At 43.4% G+C, this 15,609-nt stretch overlaps 1 long non-coding RNA gene across 4 annotated transcripts; it reads left to right on the top strand.

Annotated features, from left to right (window-relative positions):
• The first annotated feature begins 7,447 nt into the window (after positions 1–7,447).
• On the top strand, positions 7,448–12,823 carry LOC124649540. 4 transcript variants are annotated; one of them, XR_006986691.1, is made up of 11 exons: positions 7,448–7,758; positions 7,856–7,946; positions 8,087–8,244; positions 8,394–8,497; positions 8,640–8,770; positions 9,371–9,409; positions 9,851–9,964; positions 10,081–10,186; positions 10,449–10,600; positions 12,015–12,085; positions 12,172–12,823. It is a non-coding gene; the product is annotated as an uncharacterized LOC124649540 (long non-coding RNA). The 4 variants fall into 4 exon arrangements; XR_006986689.1 differs by having other exon boundaries at positions 8,665–8,770; positions 12,015–12,823; XR_006986690.1 differs by lacking the exon at positions 12,015–12,085.
• Positions 12,824–15,609: the final 2,786 nt, after the last annotated feature.

Below are 15,609 nucleotides of genomic sequence, written 5' to 3'. Positions count from 1 at the left end.
TGTACCTCATCATGGGTGCAGGGCGGCACCCCGCTTGGTCATTATTTAGTAGATCCGATCCGTTACGGTTGCTCCTTGATTCATCAAGGATTAGTTTAACATCCGCAATAGTTAGGCCTTACAAAGGGTTGGAGGATCCGGCGGCGTGTAGGGTGTAATTTGCTGGCCCTAGACGGGACGTTCCGAGGATCAACTTCGTGTTGGTTTTTAGGCCTTGTCCGGGATTGGCTTACGATCACCGTGCGCGAGCGCTAGGCCCAATCGTGAGTAGGATGATCCGATTATGCGGTGAAAACCCTAGATCGTCGTGGATCTCATACGCTTTACATTGATCAGCAGGACCACCATATATTCGGCCACCTTGGACGAATCATGGGTGAATCGGCTCCCCGAGCCGATTCACGGGACAACTCGAGAGCCGATCGAGGCTCGGATTTAACGTGTACGTGTGTGCCCTGCAGGAAACTAAGCGAGGCATCATCCACACCTTCCCGACCGGTATAGGTCGGTGGCACGCCCTTGCGACCCGAGCATCGGCGCGCGACCAGGAGGCTTTGCGGGCCGTCGCTCTGAGGGACTGGGGCCAGCCGCAGCCCTAGTCATTCCCGGCTCTACCGTGTTGGCCAGTCGCTGCCCGCCGGTGGGTTTCTGACGCCAACAGATTCAGCCTGCCTTTTAGTCGCTCGCCGAGCCGCTCCCTCATGCCGGTCCGAGCTGCTGTTGTGCCGGCCTTCCCGCTGCTGACGCCGCCGGTCGCCAGCACATCATGGCCGGCTCAATCTGGCGCTGCGGCGGATGATGAAGGCGTCGGGGCCGTGCTCATGGACGATGGCATGAGGGCCTCCATGCCGACCGCGCCTTGCCGTCGTTTCCCAAACGGCCGGGTCACCGGCGTGCGCCGCCGAGCAGCACCACTCCACCACGCCGCCCCTAATGAACACGGCGTCGGCAGCTACGCTCGACGGAGGAGCTCGCGGGAACAAGTCCAGCGCATGCTTCTCCGACGAGCGCGGCCACCGCATCGGCAAGAAGCAAGGGGAGGGCGGGGCTTCGCCGACGACGGTCGTCTCTCTCACGCGAGCGTGCAAATCGGGAAGCACGAGGAGGAAATAGGGGAATTTTATTTTTTGCCCTTGTTTACTTGGTACTTCTATAATTTGCCCTCATTTACTTTTAAACTTACTTTTTGCCCTTGTTTACTTTGGTCTTTGATCTTTTGCCCCTTTAGAATTATTCTGATTATTTTTGTTTCGTTCTGAGGATAAGGCTACAAATAGATGACTATGGTACCCCTATGGCCCTATCTACATCTCTTCACACCGTACGGCTGCACCGCCGGCAAGGACCTAGGCCGACTAGATGCTCACAGAAGAGGAGGCAGGACGACTCCGCGCGCCCGCTGTCGAGGACAGTGGAGTCAAGGTCTAGGCGCGCGAGCGGGGAACGGTTGGAGGCGCGACTGGAGATGGCAGACGGGGGTCCTGGCGGCCGGTGGTGGCGTCGAGCCGGTGATGGCCGGCAACAGGCGGTCCACAAGCAGACGCGCGCGGGACGGAGAGGATGCGCGAGGTACCGAGGCGCTAGCGACGGGGGCGGACGGGAGATGCAAACGGCGGCGAGGAACAGGCTGCCTCGGGCGGGAGGGAGGGATGAGGAGCGGCAGCTGCTCTCGAGGGTGAGTAGAGCAACGGTAGACCAGAGAGGTGGCGAAGCAAAGCTGGGAAGAAAGCCATGGAAGTGGAGGAGACGCACAGGAGAAGGCCATGGAGGTTGGTCTAAGGAAGAATAAAGGGGCACATTGGACATTTAACGTGGGCCTAATCTGCTTGAGGGCAAAAGATCAAAGACCAAAGTACATAGGGGCAAAAAAGAAGTTTGAAAGTAAATAAGGGCAAATTATAGAAGTACCAACTAAACAGGGGCAAAAAATAAAATTCCCCGAGGAAATATGAGGCTAGGGTTTTGACCGGGTTCGATTTTGTTCCGTCTGGAAAGAATCCTGGCCGTCCATTTGATCCAACGACCAGGATCAACGCGGACATGGTAATGGGCCTCGGTGCGTTTTTTGGGGCTAAATCTGTGGCTGGGCTTTGGCCCAGGTTATCTTTGCCCATAATGTTCTGTTGAGTTTATTTATTTATTGCTGGACTGAAAACTAATGGGCTGCAGTTTTTGTTTCATGATCTTTTCTGTCGATTTCAGTGCAAATATAGAATGGTGATTATGTTTTATGTTTTTGCACTATTTTAAACAGAAAATAATGTCCGAAAATATGAATATAAAACATGTCAATACTTGATGTGTTTAATGATGTTTTCTACTTAATATCTTTTAAGGATAAATTTATTGCTATAAGATGATGTTGATTTTGAGCATAATTATGGTCATCTATCATAAGTTATGAATAATATGTTGAGAAGTTTGGTTTGAGCATGGAGTCTATGATAATATCATTACAATGGCATTTGTTTCTTAATGATGTGTTCGATACTAATGATTTTATGTTGACCTCATGATCATTTTTTTAATGATGTGATCATGACTAATGGGATGATGCCACCGTAATGATTATGGTTGCATGGTTCGGTTTTCCGCACCGTACTGTGCAAGGCAGTATGCTAAAGTATTGTTTATGTTGTTTGTGTCTTTTTGACATGCACCAACTAAAGGAGATGAAGGCTAATAATGAAGTTCATGAAGTTATAGCAAATTCTCTAAATAAATGTGTATTTGTTTAGAGAATTTTTTTAATGTGATCTTTAAACCATGGTCATGTGTTGTCATTTATTTGACTATTATTGTTTACCAATTAATTGGTGAACCATAATGTAATTTAATGTCCAATTTTCATTTGGAGAATACTTATGGTTTATGTTGATGAAATTTTCGTTGTGAATGCTATTATTATGTTTACTCAGTGAAATGTCATTTGTATACTAATGTCAAAAATGATTGGTATTTTTATGCCAAGTCATTGAAGGTTTTAATGATAACTTTGGCATTATGACTAATGCTATTATAATTATAGTGTCAAGTTTATGATGGCAAAATGATCGGTGATGAATCAGGAATCCATGTGTCTAATAACACAGTGGATTGCATTATATTTATCTTTCTATTGACTTTGGAAATGTGGTTACTGATCATGATGTCATTTTAAGTTTCTCCGGTCAAAATGGAACCAACGAGAAGTTTTGATCAGAGATTTTATTTATGAGCATATGTTATATGGTATATGATAATATTCTGACCAACGTTGATTATTGTCATGTCCCATTTTGAATAAATAAGGTTCTTCTCCGTTTTCAGCCCAACGGTGATACGGATTAGAAGAAAAAAAAAATAAACTTGTTGCGATTCTAATCATTGCAAGTTTTGCTCATGTTTGATATTTTATAATGATTATGTGTGCTATGACACAATTACGATGTAAGAGAGGTGAGAAATGAGACCTCGGCGAAATTGTGGTAAGTTTACCGCATTTCGAAAGGGGAAAGGGAATGTCTCATTTAATATGGGTCATTGTACTCATTTTTCTTACGCGAGAATGATATTGTATTAATTCTCCGAGTATGATGGAACCAACGAGAAGTCCTATTTGGAGAGTGAATGAATGAAAATCACACTAATGCTTTGACTCTTTTTTCATGTTAATGTGTTCTTACTCCCTTATGAACACTATGAAACACACATGAATGATTAAGTGGAAAGTTTACCATTCTAATGTTGTTTATGGTGTAGCATGTGGCTTATGGTTATATTTCTGACCAACGTCGTTTATGATCATTTGTCTTGCTTCACTAAAAGTGGCAAGTTTGTTAGTACCATGTGGCTCATGATTGTAATTCTGACCAACGTCGTTTATAATCATGTGCCACAATAGTTTTATCAAGTTCTTTTCCACCTTATGCCCAATGGTGTTGTGGTTTAGAACTGAAATGAAGCACTATCAAGTTTTGGAGCCATGTTCTCCAAAATAAAGTGATCACGGGGACCTTGAGCTTATGAACATGAATCTTAAGGAGAATTCCATGAGATCTTTGTTCATAAGCATCAGTTATGTTGAGAGTTATGCAGTCCCTAATGCAACACTTGGTGTTGAGCCTCAACAACTTTCCTGTGATAAATAATGTGTGTGGACATTTTATCTTGGTGAATTTGCCATGGATGATGAAGATTATGTACTTTACTGATGTTTGGAACTTAATAGAGTTTGCTAAATGAGTTAAATAATGGTAGGCCATATATGGTTCTACAAAACTAAATTTAACTCTAAGGAAATCTTGTTACAATAGTACCTCAAGACGAGGGGGAGTAAGCTTCACTATTTTATGTAGATTGAATCTCACAAGCTATCCAAGAGATTTCAGTCTTATCTATTATGATATGAAGGGTCTTGGTAATGCTTCATACCTTGATTGTCTTGAGGTTCGCCAAGATATAAGTCCAATCCAAAAGGAGTATAAGTTCTGTTATGATGACATACACGTTGATGGAGTACGAACAAAAAATATTATGCACTAGTACTCTGTCTCACCTGCTACTAAAGTTAAGGGCGATAAATGTGGACATTTATATGTCCAAGGAACCATTTAAACTGATCAGATAATGTCGGTTCCTTATGTTTTAGTTGTTATAAGCAACATGTGTATTCAAGAATGAACACGCCCTATTTACGATCGGGATAATTGGCAAAGATACAATAAGTTCAGCAATGGACCGCTGGAAAAGCCGCCAAGAGATCTTGTGGGACATGCAAGACAATAAAGTTTACATGCTTATTAATAAGGTGTCTACTAACCTCGATATTGTGATTAGTTAGACATTATTTTTGCAAGGTGTGTGGATATTAAGGTTTCCACGTCATGTTAAAATCCTCACCTTCGCATATGGAGCTATATCATGGAAAAGCTCCAAATTTAATATTGATGGCATCAGTAATGATGCAAAACTATTAAGTGGCATGTTAAGAGGCTTATGGGCAGGTTGTATGTCAAAGAAGTTTTATTCCCGAAATTAAAGTGGTAGACAATATTTTAACCACTTACTGCATTATGACACACAGTCTTCTATGTGAGTAACAACAAGTCAAATGGTGTTGCCAAAACCATATTGACAATACGGTTCATGTTGTGAAAGATAGAATCCAGGATCAAAATATTGTTCTTAAGCATATAAATATGTTTTGTATATTTTTGGAATCCGTTTATCGAAGGCCTAGTCACTCCTATTTATGATTATGTTGCCGGCATGGGGTGCTAGAAAGCCTTTTAATCCTGGAAATAAGGACTATCAAATAAACCAACTCCCATAAAGTATTATGTTTCCATTTCGATATAGAATGATGTACTATAGGTAAAGAGGTTCAGTGACATCTCATTGGTCATTGTAACACTTTATTTTGGTATGTTATTTCTATTAAGAGTGGTCTTACGATGTTTGTTAACCTTACGATCAAGGGGGAGAATGTTGGAATTGATCTCACAGGATAACAAACTGTGAGGAAAAGCAGGGAGACAAAGTCCTCCCTCACGTACATGCCTTGATCGGAGGCATCTAACGCAACTAACTGGTTTTGGTCCCTGTCCCCTGGCCCTACACATATAAAAGAGGAGGAAAGCCCCTTTGGGGACACACACACGTACGGGTCAAAAACCCAATACTCCTAACTAACCGATCCTAAAACGAGGGCCAAGGGGATCAGAAGACTATCACCACCGCCAGCCATGGCCAGTGCCGGCGTCCATGGGCTTCGCCCTCTGCTCCTCTTCCTCGACAGCTCAACGCCACAATGAGGTCATGTCCATCGCCATGGACACTCTCCTAATTCTCTGGTTAGTTTAACCCCTATCCATTTACTGTTTTGGTGTTCTAGATGACGATTAGGTGAATTATGTTGAATCATAATGCTAACAAAAACATGTCGTCGGAGCCTATGCTCTAAAAATAGAAACAAACATCCATCAGCTAAAAAGCACCGGGAGCCTCACGGAGTAACCCTATGGCAAAACGGGAGCTCTACCTCACGGAGTAACTCTCCGCGAGCGCCTCATGCTCTCACTTCAGAAGCCGTCACCTCTATCAACCGCTTGTCCATCTTCAAGGTAGAGCTCCGGATAGCCCCGGGCAGACCGCCTAGCACCATAATCCGGCAGCTGCTCCCAAAAACAAAGCCCTCATGAGGAAGATCGACGCATGCTGCGACACTTTTGTTCGATCCGAGATACCCGGGTCTATAGTTTCCCCCGGAAGCAACTCGAGTAGAGTGGAAGCAGACCGCAATGACAACGCCGTCAACAAGAGAACGTTGCATACACACCGCCATCACCCGCCCAGACCAGAGTCGGAGCACAGTTTTCACGGGCGGCTGCGCCACCCCACTCATCACCGGAACAATCAGTCGACCACCTCTGGTATAAGAAGAGACCACCACAGAGCCACTGACTCGTCGACGAGGCCACCGCCACCAACTCTCAACACCATAGCAAACCCTAACCTGACGGAGAGGACTTCCACCCGGGGGAGGGGCCGAGATCGACAGTCATTGGGGTCTCCCTCGCCGCCAAATGCTTCACTGGCCGCCGCCCGACCGCCATGAACCTCTGCCCGACCGACATGAACCTCCGCCATGGGGTTTGCCCCGATCGGGTGCAACGCGCCGCAGAGCACCTGCCCAGGGCCGCCACCCCGGTTTCCGCCCAAGATCCCGACGTGCGACTCCCGGACCAGCCTCGACACCAGCCAAGGGAGGCGGAGCTGTAGATTAAGGGATCTTCTGGGCGTGTGATGCAGGAAGGGAGGCCCGCTGCCGCCCCAAGCGAGCGTGCCGGCGGCGACGGGAAAGAGGAGGTCTGGGTCGGCGGCGATTTGCCTTTAATCTCTACTACTTAAAAAGACTAAAGTGGTTCCTTATTCTGCCCGTCCACGATACGTTTCATAGTTTGGTCGTCCTCGTCGGGCCAAGCCCAAGCCAACGATCTCGTTAGAAGGACGCGCCCAGCACTCCAAACACTCTCCCCCGAACTCGACATCCTCCTTCCCCAAGATCTCGTCGTGATCTCCCCACCCGGCAGGCCTTGCGTGAGGCACCCATCGCTGCAGAACGGGGAAGAGGTGCACGATGCCGACATCGGTGCCTCCACGAAGATCTTCACAGGGACCCGCCCCGCTAGATCTTCACCATGGGTGTCGGTGCCTCCACGCAGGGTGCGGTGGGTGGCCGCCGCCTGGTTTCACCACGGGCGCCGGCCCCTCTTGGGCACGGCCGAGAGGAGCTCTTCGCCGCGCCAGATCTGCCCGTCCATGTGTAGGCGCCGCCGTCCTTATCCCCTTGCTAGGTTGTAGAATGTGTCCCCTTCTCTCTATAAATTCGTTTTCATCTGGTTGTTACTTGTCTCCCATCACTTTCAGGTGAAGAAGAAGAGGAGGATGTGGGGGAACCGGGGAACATGTTGGAGATTTTCTTTTCATCAATATAAACTCTGATCCTTGCTGAAGTCATCTCCATGTCCATGCCTCGGACCATCCTCGATCCACATTCACATCCTTGCCGTTGTCTTGTCCGCGCCGCCTGCAGCACGACCATCTCCCTATGTCGTCACGCCCAGATGTACCGCCGTCCCCGTCAATTTGCATTCATCTGGGCCAGGAGGACGTAGACTGCCGTTCCCAACGCTGATGTTGTCCGCTCCCCAGCCTACAGGAAGCGCTATTGAATTGCGACTCAATCCGGGCGACTTTCCATGCTGATCCATAGAGGTTAATTTCATGTTCATAATCTTGCATGTCCTCAATTACTTCTTTTTTTTGTGCGCATTGTCCTCAATTACTTCTCAATGACGTGAATCACATGCAGACCATTTTCATATATTTCTACACACATCTCCAAGCTACATTTGAGGAGAACATACAGATGGTCATATTATTTTGTTCAACTATGATACAAGGTTCTTCACTTGTCAATTTTTTTCTTTGAATAATGTTGATTTCCAGAAAGCATAGTTGTCTATGGCTCGCTCCTACACATATGGTAGGATTTTCTTTGCCTATATGACGTGTGATGATTTGTTGTGTCAATTTTTTGCAGATAGGGAGATGATGTGGGTTGCCATTTTGGAACCTCAATTACTTCTCAATTACGTGAATCACATGCAGACCGTTTTCATATATTTCTACACAGATCTCCAAACTACATTTGGGAGAACATACAGATGGTCATATTATTTTGTTCAACCATGATACAAGGTTCTTCACTTGTCAATTTTTTTCTTTGAATAATGTTTATTTCCAGAAAGCATAGTTGTCTATGGGTCGCTCCTACAACTTTACATTTGGTAGGATTTTCTTTGCCTACATGACGTGTGATGATTTGTTGTGTCAATTTTGGAGAATAGGGAGATGATGTGGGTTGCCATTTTGGAACCAGAGCCTAAGCAAGACCATTGCAAGGCGATATGGGAGCTCATAAAGTCGCCATAAAACTACCGTTTAAGACCAGGTTGAAAGTTTGTTTGTGTAAGGCGTGTTCGTTGTCATGTGTACGTGGAGTGGTTGAGTGGGGAGCGTGGTTATAAGTCGAGAGAGTTGTAGCTGATCTTTTTATCGCTGATGGATGAACTAAACTGAAATCATCTGATCAGGTTTACTGCAACTCGCATGATGCAGCATGGCAGTGGCGTGGAGGACCAAGCGGGAAGTGAACCATCAGCCTTTGAGTTACCTGTCACCCTTGGCATCGAGAAGATGACACCCAAGCCGTCTTACACCACAGGTATACCAATGCTCTTATGGTGGCTAGATTTTGACATGTGTATGATTTTTGATGGGCCTATTTATGGTTCAACACAATGTTTTGAGAATGTTGAAGTTTTCAAACTAAGAGTTTAGTCAGCGATTCTAAGTAGTGAGGTTTTGGTGATTCTTCAAACATACTTGCCATCTTCAGTTTCTAGGTGGCTGACTAAAATTAGTGCATTTAAAGGTCAATGCAAGAATATGTTCGCCATATACAAACGAGGCAGCTATGTGGCAGTCTAAATACACTGGGTTCTAGACGAAAACCATGTAACTTTTCTGCTGTAATAGTATAAGAGCATATGCATATCTACTGAAAAAAGCAAAAGCTACCTTTCTGTAATATCAAATTTGACCAAAATAAGATAAAATACCAGCAGCAGATTTTAGTTCATAAACCAGGACAATAACACCTTCTTCCCTAGCAAAACATTGGACACAGTTGATGATATAATCGATGCCAGTAAGCTTGTAATTTAGTTCATACGTCGCGACAATAACGCCTTACTTATAATTTATTAATATGCATTCTGCATTAATTTTCTTCCTTACAAATTAAAGCATTTCATGGTTTCAGATATTGGCGGTTGGTCCAGCAGATGAAAGTTAGACAAAGGTTAGAGAACTTGGTTCCATTTCCTGTACCTTTGTATGTACATGTGTATGATATCTATAGGCTCCAGTCACCAAATAAAGTCTATTTCTCTTTTAGACTATAGTTACCATGCTTAGCATCATATACAGTTTTTTTTGCAAGTTGCTACTTCTGTATCTAAAAAAGATATATATTGGAAGCTTGTCACCTGAAACTGATGCAAATGCTTGGTGGTGTTTATTCTTTCCATCATGAATAAATGCTAGAAAGACCACCCCTGTGAGCAACACCCAGCGGCCAGTCAATTCCTCCCTTCCCTGCAACACTCTTGACCCTGTGAGCAGTCCTGGAATGAACATCCTGAATAAACAATTCTGTTGTAGTCCCTCTACATTTATTTGCTATTATGTTGGTTTCACCCAGAGATGATTGGCTTGCTGATTATGGTCTTGATAAATTTAGCCAGTATACACTCACTATCACAATCACTATCACCGGGAAGCCCAACATCAAGTGGAACTATGTTGCCGGACCAGAGCACCAAGTAGACTGATCAAGTTCCCACAGTTTTCACAGGTATTCGGTCAAATTCCTTTCCATGATCCACCCGGATATTGTTCCTCTTCTCCGTATTTTCGTCCCGAGCTCGACTAGCGACAGGGATCCTGTCACTGACAGAAGGATCTCCACAGGTAACCTCCGGTGAGGATGCAAGCTGCAAGCGCTCCTCGAGTCAGCCTGTCCCGAAAACCCGATGCACAATAAGGCATGGAACGTCCCAGGCAAGGAGTTATCATGGTAACCTGATGTTTGTATGATATGTATTTACCTATTTCAAGCAAGAGATTTCCCGGCTGTTCAAGTAATTTTGCTTTTTGGGAGATGTATTAAAATTTAAAATCCCACTGATTGGTAGGCTACATCAGACCACGAGAAAAAAAATTTGGTTGATTTCTTGGATAATTTCTAAGGTGTCAAGTGTTGCATCTAGAGAAAAAGATGGTCTATTGTAGGGACGGTTTCAAATGCAGTATGTAACTGACGTTAAGAATTTCTATAGGCAGCAGATGTCTAAAACATTGCACGTGCCCTGAGAAGAAAGATAGGACAGAACAAATGCTGGCAAAGATGAAGGAACAGAGAGTGTTTCTTCTGCAAATGAGGCATGAGAAGAAAGATTGAAGAGATGAATCCACTGATTCCAACGTATAGGTATTGCAACTTCTTTCACTTGTGTATTCTGTTATCATTCTGAACTCAGTTTGATCTCATTCCCTGCTGTAGCTATTGTCCGGGTAGAATGCCAAATATAGGGACAAGTTTGGTTTTGCATGGAAGATATGTGCTCCTAGCAGGGCTGCCCTTGAGGTTTATCTACTCACCGCATTGTCCCAAAAAATTCTTACAAGAAGATCATTAGTTTTTTTTTTACTCCCTGAGGTTTTACAACCTAATAAGCAGAATTACTGGTTTTGTACTGCTGCACTTAGATTGATGATTTTCCGCACTCTCCGATCTTCGTGAGGTGATCATTCATACATTATCACCACTTTGAAAGAAGGCATCTGATTGATTTATTTGCTGATGAGCAACCAGCTTACTCATGAAATCTCTAAGTAGTCATGAGAGAGTTGAATGGTGCTTTTTTCGTGTATGTTGGAGATAGCGTGCCCAAGATATTTTGGTCTGTGCATCAAATACAGAGCTTAGGCTTCATATCCAGGTCCAAACAGTTTTATGTATTATGTCAAAAAGTAAGGAGTTCGTTCCCTAGCTATTTCACCCTGTTGGTATATGCTCTTTATCTATGTAAGCATAAATGACCTTCCCTATAAACACATGTATACTGCTTCTATATACCTTCTATGTGCTTACATGTAAGTTTTGCTTTCCATGCCTGTAGAGGAGTTTGGGATTTGGCCAACGTCAAACAACTCAAATTTACTCTTGAGTTAACTCTGAATACAGTTTTGAGTTTCATTTAATCGTGTCTGTTTAAAGGATTTATTTTGAATTTTTATTGCTTTCGAAACATAAATAACAATATGATAGATTTAGCGGGTGTTTGTCTTTTTTTTTTAAAAAAAGAGCACCGACCTGAAAACATATAATCGTGTCTGTTTTGTTATGCTTTATTCACGATTGAGTTAATATACTTGTAAAAAGACATCGGTGCATTCTTTATTGCCATTCGCTAGCAAATAAAATATCCTCAATATTAAATAGCCGCATGTGATTAAGGTATATGCCTGTAAATTATGTGGGTACTTTACATGTAAACTGCAATGTGTATGTAAGAGGTGGCCAACTGGAAATCCACTTTAGCTACTAAAACTCATTTTAAAATATTAAAAGTTTCTGGAAACAAAAACTTTGTGTATATCGAGATACTTTATGTTTGCACACAAAGTTTAAGAAAAAGAGTAAATTTTTGTGGCCTGTGTAAATAAGATGTTTTTTATGCTCTAACATGGCTATTCACAAGACTTTTTGTTTATCTTTTTTACACACGATACAAAATATTATTTTTTCGGAAACTTTATGTGCAATGTTTAGATGTTGTACACATGGATTTTTTTTCAGAATTTTTGAGATTTTGAAATGTGTTTTTTTATGTTTTTCATAGTGGATGCTTCTACAACACCAAGTCAAGACACCACCTCCAGTGACAAAAATCGTATTCACAAGAGGCGATATGTACTCTCTTATTTAGTGTAAATAACTTAAATATTTATGCTCCGGTTCTGATGTATAGTGTACATATTTGTTGCTACTTTTGCTAGGTGGAGCGAGATAATGCAAGTAGTTGAGTATCGCCGCGGAGACGAAGGTGGAGGTAGACTTGAGAGATAGAAGAATGTGTTAAAGGTGGCATAAACCTCTTCAAAGTTTCCCTCGAGATCGAAGAATGTGTTAAACGTGGCATAAATCTCTTCAAAGTTTCCCTCGAGATCGAAAAATGTACATGGCGAAGCGATTGGGGTCGAAAGCCATGACCTCTCCCTGGTTGTTGCTGCCACATCTGAGTGCAGCGAGAGTGGAGGGCGAGCCATGGACCTGGTGGTGGAGATCTTGACGAGACTGCACCTCTCGCCCTGGCTACCATCGTCGACTTGCCGTGGTCCAACGCCGCCACAAGGGGCTCCTGCCTTACGGGGTTGTCATGATCCATTATATGCAACCATGGAGTGGCCCAGTTGGAGTGGATTTGGATTGTACATTAGTGCTACCAGGAATCATGTACTGGCAGCTTGGTAGCGTAGTATGCAGAAACTTTGCTTCACAAAGAGCCTAAAGACAAGATCAGAAGTTGCTCATATACCAGCTACCTGGATAGTACCATCCCTGTCCCTAACCAACTGTAATTTGCTTTTAGATTGTTGTTCAACTGAAACAAGTAGTACCTTATGTGACCCTGATGCTATGTGCTCCTCTTTCGGCTGGGTGGATTTGATTCTTGAACAAGTTCAGTGATTTTCAGTGTACACTGCAGAATTCAGTTGAAGAGGCTCCAGAGAACAAAGTCCAAACCGGGAGGGTTCTCTCTGATTCGTAGTATAAGACTCAGACTTTGACTACTGTAGACGAGTCTCAGCCTCTATATATTCACTTTGATTCGTAGTATAACCACTCACATGATTATTCTAGACTGTTCTGGACGGGTCTCACTCAACCTGTATATATTCAGGCCTCCAAACGAGGACCCGCGATTCAAAGAGGCCAGCACATAGCATCAGCGTCATGGCGGCAATCAAGTATCGACTTTGACTCGCAGCTCAAAGATAAGGCTGCCACGCTGACTTCAAAAGCTTTGGCTGTCAGGTCCAATGCGCCCGGGAAGAACCCGACATCGTCAGTTGCAGCTGGTTTCCTGTCCGCTGCCCACAGTTCGTCGCCCCACCTCCGCCGACTTCACCCGGGAGGGAAGGGCAACCGAAGGAGCCGAGGTGGAAGATGAAGAAGTGAAGAACCGGTAGAGCATGCTCTTTCCACTCGTGGCATGGATGTCACATACATCCTTTGTATGTCCCTCTCAATTTTTTATTTTAACTTTTCTTCTCCAAAACTCACATCAAGTTTTTGTGTTTAAAAGAGTTTAATTTCAGAACAAGTAAATTTTGTATACTTTTAAATATGATTTTTTATAGTACGTTTCTATTACACCGGAAAACTTGATAAACATTACTTAAGCAATTAAATTATACCTATTGTTATGAAAGGTGTGTAAATGCGGTGTCGCCGGTCTTGAAGGGAGCAGATGATTGAACAAGTGCCACCATCCGACCCGACTCCTCCACCAATAATATATTTGCCTTCCTCCGTGTGCAGATGGGGCAGTGGTGGCTACGACATAGATTTTTTCTCCCCCGTTGCAACGCACGGGCATTTGTACTAGTGTTTATTAAAGGCAAATTAACTATTCCGGCACATTCACTGTTTAACAGATTGATGCATGGGCTGTTACTTGTTAGTACATAGATGAAACAAATAGAAAGTTGAATATCTATGTGTGTACTGTAACTACGTATATATATGCGATCCTATGAAGAGTCAGAGTTTGCGACGACATACCAAATATGAATTTGTCGAGGCTCTTGTTTATCATGTACTCATAAACTAGGATCCTTTCTTTTCGATGAATGCAGTATCCCTGAAGCTTCACGATGTTCCTGTGCTGAAGCTTCGGAATGAACTTAATTTCATTTTCGAAGTCCGACAAACGCTCTGGGCTAGATTCCACGAAGCATCTCTTGATAGCAACTTGAAGACCATGAAGTTGTCCCTGGTAAATTAATAGGGAGGAAATTTTCTTTTTAAGTTGATTTTTTCCAACATTCTCAATTATACAACATGAATCTAACTAAAATTTTATACCCCAAACAACATCACTATTACCACCGTTTCAATTTGGTTAACAGTATCATCAGAAGCCTAGTATGGCTGATATCTTCTTGGTTGTATGCCCTTCTTCAAATTGATTTTGTGGTTATACATCTCTAGTTAGTGTTGTAACAACAAAAATATATGATTACCTTATAAACACGACCAAATCCACCCTCACCAATCTTGTATACCCCTGAAAAGTTACTTGTTGCATTTGCCAATGAAGAAAATCCAAACAAAGAAAACCCTCGTGCTGTAGAAATAAGGTATTTCATTAAAAGGATGGATAATAAGAGAACAAGAACAGGTAAAAGAGGATATATTCTGATAAGTTGCCAACAAATTTCTTCCTGATAGAATTAGTAAAACTCCTAGCACCCCTAATAAATTAGAAACCTCCAAACAAAGTATGTGAGCTTTCACTTTCTTATACGGAGTACATGGCATTTAAACATGTCTTGTTGTGCTGACCCTGCACATCAGGACTGTAGCTCTCTTATTGCCAGCGCACTAATCGTGGTGCGCCGGTGGTATTTTTCCCAAAATTCAAAAAAAGCCGACCTAGATCTAGATCTAGGTCGTGGCCGTGGGAGATGCATCTCCATCGTCGTGTTCATTCACCGTGGTCGTGGTAGTCACTGTGGGTGTCGCACATGAAGGAGGTAGAGGAGGTGGTCGCGGAGTAGCTCGCTGGAGGTGGTCGCCAGTGAGTAGGTTGAGGAGGTGCTCGCCGGAGGGAGGAAGATGTCGGTGGATGTGACCGGAGGAAGCAACAAGGAGGAGCCAGAGGAGGAGGAGGGGGAGAGGAAGTGAAAGCGGAGAGAAGGGAGAAGTTGGACCGGAGGGCGGAAGAAGGAGGAGGAGAAGTGAAAGAGGAGAGAATGGAGAAGGTGAGCCGGAGGGAGGAAGAAGAAGGAGGAGGACGAGGATGAGGAGGAGGAGGAGGAGGAGGAGAAGGGAGAAGTCGAAGAGAAGTAGAAGGTTGGATGGCTGTCCTCAATATATACACTAGGTTACCACCGGCGTAACAAGATGGTGGTGCGCCAGTGCTAAATTTTTTTTAAATTTTTATCATAAAAATCTAAAAGATGAAAAAACTTATGTTTCCTTTTTGATATTGATGAATTTTTAAAATGGCAAAAAAGATGTTAGAGGTTGAAATCAGATGTAAAATTTTTCATAGATATATTTTTATATAAAAAACTTTTTCATCGTAGGTCGTATGCAACTAGAAAAGCCGTTTTACCGAAACATGACGCCATTATGCAAAAAAAATCAAAATTCATGTTTGTTAACTTTCATTTAAACTAGATGACATAATACATGGGGATCTCGAT

Source organism: Lolium rigidum, chromosome 4 (genome assembly GCF_022539505.1).
Source record: "Lolium rigidum isolate FL_2022 chromosome 4, APGP_CSIRO_Lrig_0.1, whole genome shotgun sequence".
Taxonomy (NCBI): domain Eukaryota; kingdom Viridiplantae; phylum Streptophyta; class Magnoliopsida; order Poales; family Poaceae; genus Lolium; species Lolium rigidum.
Note: the sequence above shows the minus strand (reverse complement) of the source record. Positions and strands in the feature narration are given on the sequence as shown.